The sequence below is a fragment of the Diplotaxodon limnothrissa genome, linkage group LG17 (genome assembly GCF_057381915.1).
Source record: "Diplotaxodon limnothrissa isolate DT_005_m linkage group LG17, D_limnothrissa_male_GT1.1, whole genome shotgun sequence".
In the NCBI taxonomy this organism is placed as follows: Eukaryota; Metazoa; Chordata; class Actinopteri; order Cichliformes; family Cichlidae; genus Diplotaxodon; species Diplotaxodon limnothrissa.
The window spans coordinates 14,931,605-14,939,087 of record NC_140612.1 but is presented as its reverse complement, the minus strand read 5'-3'; positions in this window follow the sequence as shown (position 1 = coordinate 14,939,087).

The window sequence follows — 7,483 nt, the reverse complement described above, 5'->3', positions numbered from 1 at the left end:
AAAGGTGTTGCGTTTATATTTTTGTTGAGTGTATGTTGATTCTTCTGTTTAAGCGAGAAGAATTTCAGCGAGTAGTGAGTGCCCTTTAGTAATTCACTGGATCATTTTATTTTAGTCACTCTTCATACAGAAAACAGAACATATGTATGCAGAAAAAATAAAAACACTCTGCATGATAGCCTCCCTGACAAGTGTATTAAACATTATCTGGATGCTACTGTCACATGATCAGACTCTTTATCCTGACCTATGTGTTTAGCCTGTCGCTTTTTTAAAATTTCTCTCTCTCCACCTGGGATTCTTAAATATTAATAATGTATATTATAATTATGTTAGTTTGAAATTTTCTCTCTGTTCATTTGCAACTTTGTTTATAGTTAGATTCCTTTCACGTCACCAATCTCTCTCCGACTTTATTCTGTTTCACCAGAATGACTCGTCACTGCAGCATCTCCTTAATTTAATTTGCACTCGTCCCTGACCTCTCAGCTTTCTTTTGCCGCTCTAGTCTATGTTCACTGAAGGCACTTTACATTTAAGTGTCATGTCTGAAATTCATGTTCTCAGCCACGGGGCTTTGAGCTTGGTCTGTCCCTGCCGACGGACAGCACAGCCAATTTCATTAATCAAACAATCCACGAGAAAATGACCCCAGCCCAGAGGTACCTGAGTGAGAGGAGACGGTATCGAAACATAAATTGAGTACAACCGACTCAACTCAGACAAAATGACCATTTCTTTTCGTATAAAACTCTAAATTAGACTCTTTGTAATTATGAATCATTCAGTTAATCATAAGCCTTTGGTAGATATTTTAGAAATTGCACCCTTTGTTTCAACATATGCTTCGCACTCATTATTGTACTATTAAATATAATTATTAGTCATGTCAAAGAGACATTTCTTTGCACTTTAAGATTCAATTCTTACATATTGTAAGTGTGGCACATGCTGTAGACACTATTTTGAGGACGTGGAACACGACAAGCCACAATCCTCCTCAAACCTGTTGTTTATTGAAATGCCAGCGAGTCAACATGCACTACCTGACATTTCCAGTGGCCGGTTCAGAGCATGTGGAGAGGAGGTTACAGCAGTGTCATCTTTCATGTAAAGTGGCCTTTGATGACCAAGGAAAGGCTGTGGATTTACAGCCATAGTGTTCACAGCGAGAGAGCTCATCCATTTTCTCTGACCAAGCATGACTCTTGAGAAACCTTTTGTGTGTTAGAGATCAATTTCTATCCTGTCATTAAAGAGTTTCTACTTAAACACGGCTCAGTGTCTTGTTGTATTAGTTTATCCTGTTACAGCTTTTGCACATTTAATCTCATTGATAGTATTTTATAACGATAATGGTCACAAATCTCTCCTAACTGACTTACAAGACAGAAAGACTGAAAGCATTCTGCACAGTCCATTATTCCAATGAGATCAGAACAAAGACAAAGTCAAAACAAGACAGCGCAGGCAGCCTCTGCAACCAAGCAGACTGACAGATTATGTGTTTCATAATGTGCTGCATGTGATTTGAAGGAAATGTACCAGGAAGTTTAAGTTTGCATTAATGGATCAGTCACACTAAAGCATAAATAGGAAAAATCTGTTATTGTCTGGGGAGTGTACAAATGTTTGTTTTGCAATTTGCAAATTATTGCAAGTAGATGTGGTGAGCAACAGTTTTTTTTTTTTTACTTTATTTTGCCACATTCTATTGCAAGGGGAGTGCACAGATCACATGATGGGAGGCAATCTGTCTTCTACTGTCTGTGCTGATGAGTGTGAAGCATTTTTGATGTATCTTTTTGGAGCAGGGGACTCAACTTGTAATATGGATATATATAAAATAAAATTGCTGAGCACCAATGTCATTTTGCAATTTAGTTATCATCCTGTGAATTTCTGTTTAATGTGGTTTCAGACAGACGGCAACTGATTTGTGACTTTCACAATCACAATTAATCATAATTAATTGGAATATTAACACAAACATATTGCATGTAATTGCCTTCTCGCGTAGTCTAACAGCACACTAACATCTCATTGCTGTTTTATGAATGTCTTGATGCCAAAGAGGCTTTGAAGATGGCAACTAACTGCACGTGGTTGTACACTTCTCCATCTGTAAAATGAGCATCTCAAAAGCAACAAGAACGCATGTTCATTGCACACAGTTAAAATGATTTTTGGTGTTTTCCCTAGTGTGACTGTGGCATTATCTATAGATAGCTGTGATGTGCTGTGTTTTTTTTTTTTAAATTACATACATATTTGAATATTAGACATCATGCACCATTATTTCCTGAATGAGATACTAACTGATCCAGACATTCTAAAGATTACTTGGCCTTAAGTCTGTTTGGACTAGAGTTTAGAGAACTGGTGCATCACCTGAGGATGAGCTTCTTAGGGCAAATGGTTAGATCCTTTGTTGTTAGCAGTGCAGGACTGTTTTGTGCCTCGGGTTTCTCATTGGCTCACACTCTTATGCAGCCATAGCAAGCACATGAATGAGAGGCGGAAGGCGATTGTAGTTCCTATTAACTGGGCATTGCTGACTATCCCACTAATTGCTGAGTTTACTTTTGTCTGTATATCATATTTACGATTAAAAATAAAAAAATAAATAAAAAAAGATTAATCAAGTTGAATATTGATTGCTTTTCATATGGGAATTGATCCTGCAACATAAAATTTTGTATTGGAGGCATCGATATTTCAGGATCGCTCTGCACATCACTACCCCTCAGTCAGTGAGTGAGATGGTAGACAGTGGTGAAGAGGAGAGTTTGAGAGTGTCACAAAAACGCATAAATATGACTGACACCTGTAAACGAAGCAGCATCTGGCTAAGAGCAGAACCTGCATCAGCCCATCCAAGCTGAATGTCAACTTCCCATCACTACTACGCAACACAGAAATACCTTAAACCTGTGTCTTATTAGCCAGCAGCGGTATAACTACTATAGTTACAAAGACGTCCAGCTTTATATAAGTTTATTACTGCCTGTTCCTTGGTTTCTCAATCAGAACCTAAGATGGTGGCAAAACTGCTCTGCTCAAGACTTCAAAGGTAAAACTTAAATAACCAATGGACAAAGTCCATTTTTATATACATTATATTACTGATAAAAAATGTCTTCATTGAAGAGTTTCTGTCATACAGGTCCTGATGCATATATTCCAGATTGCTGGAGGTGATACTCAGGATGTAAGGCCACATCAATCTAAATGAAGATGGTAAATACAGCTGTACCTATCCTATATTGTTGTGACCATTACGGGGACATCAATCAAAAACACCAGGCCATTAAATGTCAGGGGACCAAGGTCATAGCATTCTTTAACCTTTGTCAGATGGTTCGCATGACAACAATAACTGAAATAAACAGGAATTCAACACACAACCTAGACCTAGACTCATGTAGACACTGAGTGGAATTCCAGGTGTGCCATTGGTATGCAGTGTGTTTGGTTTGGTGAGGTGTGCTCACTTTAGCCCATTACAGTGGGGAATGAGACACAGGCATCACCCATCATTACTGTAATTGGTTAAATTGTGGCTACACATACAAGTATTGCTCTCCACCTGCTGCCAATTTAAAAAGAACATCTGATGGATTAAAAAAAAAACCCAGCATTTTAAATAAAAGTGTAAGTGGTAGAAGCATATGTTTATGTTCCACCTCCTAGATTGATAAACTTTGACAGCGTGTGCACTAGAAAAATGTGCTCCAGTATAACCCCAAAAATACGACTAAAAAGTTAAAGGAACAACTTAAACATTTTTAACTTTGAGTTTCTGGTGTGATTTTGAGTACAGCCCTCAAAGAGTGGATGATTTTAGTTAACACTGTTCCTTTGTTTTTTTTCTTTTGTTCTCAACAAATTAACAACAGTGTATTATAAATATAGACTATTGTATAATTGTGTAATTATATACAATTATAATTTTTGAATAACTGTCAATGTGTATTTTAAGCTATTAATTACTATTATGTTACATATACGATGCTGACACAGGAGAACATGAAAGATAATAACAATTTAAAAACACGACTGAAGGAGACCATACATAATACAGGAATCATTAAAAAAGTAAAACATTCCTCTTTATGTTTACTTAATATTTTAGTGCTTCTACCACAAACAACATAGGCTTCTGACATTATAGGAAAGAGAGAAAAAAACATAGAAAGTTTGATATGCTCCTTTGAAAATCAAAACATTAGCCAACAGACCAAGACTACAAACCTACACAGTCAATATAGCTTTTGCACTTAAGAAAAAAATCAAAGCAGAACATTTCTGCATGCATTTAACTAAAGTAAACAATCAGTTTAGTGCATACACACACTCACTACTTCACACTTTTCCTCCCACTTGTAGGGCTTCTCACCCATTGTGAGAAGTATGGGATCAGAACGATGCCACCTTGAAATGAAACTGAAAAAAAGAAATTGTGGGATATATTGTGGGACAAAACACGCAATAAGAGGCTCGCACTGGGATTCCGACCCGCATGTATTTGCATACATTATAGAGGCCACTAGTGCTGACCAAGCTGCCATCTTTCTCTCATCCCGTCTTTCAATGGCTGCTTCAATTTCAGCTTGACCCTCTAAACCGCAGGTAAGTAATCATTTTTTGTCATCTTTCCTTGCTGTCGCTCTGGACTGGACATTAGTTTAGTTTTTTTTAGCTACATCTGGTGAAGTTGTGGTAAAATGCTGGTATTAGCCTATTCGTCGTAGCAAGCTAGCCTAAAGCTAATATTTGCTAAATTTAGGGATACCCGTGTCTCTTTAGGAGTTGGAGGCCGTTGTTTTAGGAGCGGCACAAGATCTCATCAACAGGCAGTGTTGGGGAGTAACGTAATACATGCACCGGCATTACGTATTTAAAATACAAAATATGAGTAAATGTATCCGTTACAGTTACCGTTCAATAGATGATATTGAGAATACAGTTACTTTGTTGAAATAAATGGATTACATGGCGGTATCTTCCTGTTTCATATGCAAGGCCAGACCTACCCAAAGTGTGGGGCCCGCCCCCTGGGGGGGGGGGGGGGGGGGCAGATCCATTGCAGGGGGGGCCCGGCATGAAAAGGGAAAAAAACCAAAAAACAAAGCTTGTACACTGCTAGCACGGGGCGCCCACACAAACGCAAAGCAGGAGATGAAGCATCGCTGAATATGTTTCCAAACCAACTTCATTCTAAGCCAAAGAGTAGAAAATATAGTGAAGCATGTCTGCCCTTTGGTTTCACCTGCACAAGTGCCGAGGTAGGTCTCCCCTGCAGAATTGGTTGTCCCTTCGTCGGGAGCAGCACTGGGCTCTCCAAATCACGGACAAACAGTATCCCACATTCTTGATTTTTAGTTCACAAATACTTGTTGTAATGACTAACTACTCCTGACATTTTGGAGATGTTAGCTTGTTATACAGTAAAGTTACAGCGGGATACAAATAACAGCAGGCTGATCCTGCCACGATTTGTTCCCTCGGTTCAAATCACGGACAAACAGTATCCCACAGCTGTTTAAGTTTTTAAACCCATTTTGCACAGAGAGGCATTTTTTGAAAAATGTATTGATATCAATGTATTGATGTTGAATATTATTACACAGGAAAAAAAACAACTACATGTAAAATAATCACACTGTGACGCCTCTGCCTTTCTAAATGGAGGGACAGTAACTGCGTGTGTAAATGTAAGCGTGTAAAACCTGAAGATAGAGACACTGTTACTGTTAATCTGACTATCTGCCATTCTGCAATTCATCTCATGTAAACAATAACGTGGCGCACAGCGTGACGTGAAAAAAGGCACCTATCGTTGACGTTGCGTGACAAACTCCATATTCCTTGTCCACACATAAAGGCAAAAAATGAGTTTTAAAAGATCTCCGTTTTCGGTGATTCCATACGACGTTTACGTGTGGACGAAACAGCTGCGTTTTCAAAATCACCGTGTACGTGCAGACGCAGCGTAAAAGAGTTAGTAGTTTATTTTCTTACTACCTGCAGATTACTTTTATTTGCTTAATTGTTTACTAAATGTTTGAGGTGGGAAATAAACTGCAATGGAGCAAAATATGGGTGTGTGTGATTGGAGGATGTGTGCGTGTGTGTGTGCACGTGCGAGGGAGGGGGGGCAAATATTTTTCTTGTAAAACAAAGGGGGGCCCAGCAAAAAAAGTTTGGGAACCACTGTATTAGGCTATGGTCTCTCTATTTTTGGTAATTCCACACCGGTGGAAACCCAAACAATGCACGCAATAAGAGGCTCTAAAAATTATTATACAAAAATGATTTAATATGAAGGCAATAGCAGAGTGTTACATGCATCACCCTAAACAATGTAGCCTGATGGGCAGTGTAGTCCATGCTGCAGGGAGAATGGACTGCCATACCCGTTATGTGTCTGTGAGCGAGGGAGGGAGAGAAAGGAAAAGTAGGAGCTGTCACGGGGCAGAAACGGGGAGCTGGAAGCATGTAAATATAATAATAACCACTGCAGCCAAAAAGAGTGCCTGACGAGCCCAGCTGTAAGTAAGCTATTAAGACTCGACTGTACACTGTGTTATTCCGAAACAGTAAGTTCCTTTCAACGCCTCTCTCTGTCTCTCTCTAGCAAAGCTGACCCAGACAACAAAGTAAAGCTAGTTTTCAGCCCAACACGGACCCGACGTATTAGCCAGAGGTCCCTTTACTATGGTTCGGAGCCGCGGACCTGTTTTATATACGCATGGAATAGTTTTCTATACGAGATCGTTGCAAAAAGTGCAGCTTTACTTAATGTCCACCTACTGTTACTCATTTATATTAAGATTTAAACATCTAGTTGGTATTGGTATGGCGAGTAGCCTTCAGTAATAGTAATAAATCACACAGCAGTTGTAAAGTATTCAGAATACATTTCTTCTATAATCTTTGGTGGAATACATTTTAAAAGTAACCTTCCCAACACTGTCAACAGGTTAGCACCTCATACCACAGTGCATCAAAGCAGTCTCATGAGCGCTGGGAAGGACGAGCCCAGAGCCCAAAACAGACAGTGCAGGAGATGACAAGGTTACTAATTGTATGGTGAAAATTATACTTTTAGGTATCTTGATTGGCAAAAGAAAAGTAAATACAAAATCTTTTTCTCACATATAGGACATTTCCAAGATTTTTTTTCAAAACTTCTTCAATTTCTTTCATTACAGCTGTCCTGTGCCAGATGTTCTGTTGACCCACAGTGAGAGGCATCATTTCAGAAACACCAGGAAGACTGAAACTCATCGCCGGGATCAAGCAGGGCTCGTGATCTTCACCAGCAGCTCCCTCACAAGAAGGATAAACCCAGCATTTCATGAACACTGATGGAGACCTTTGCTTTGTGTAATGTTAGAAGTACTCAGATAATCCTCAGAGGGTCTGGACTTTTACATAATATAATAGCTTTAAGTCCTGTAGAAAGTTAAATATATGT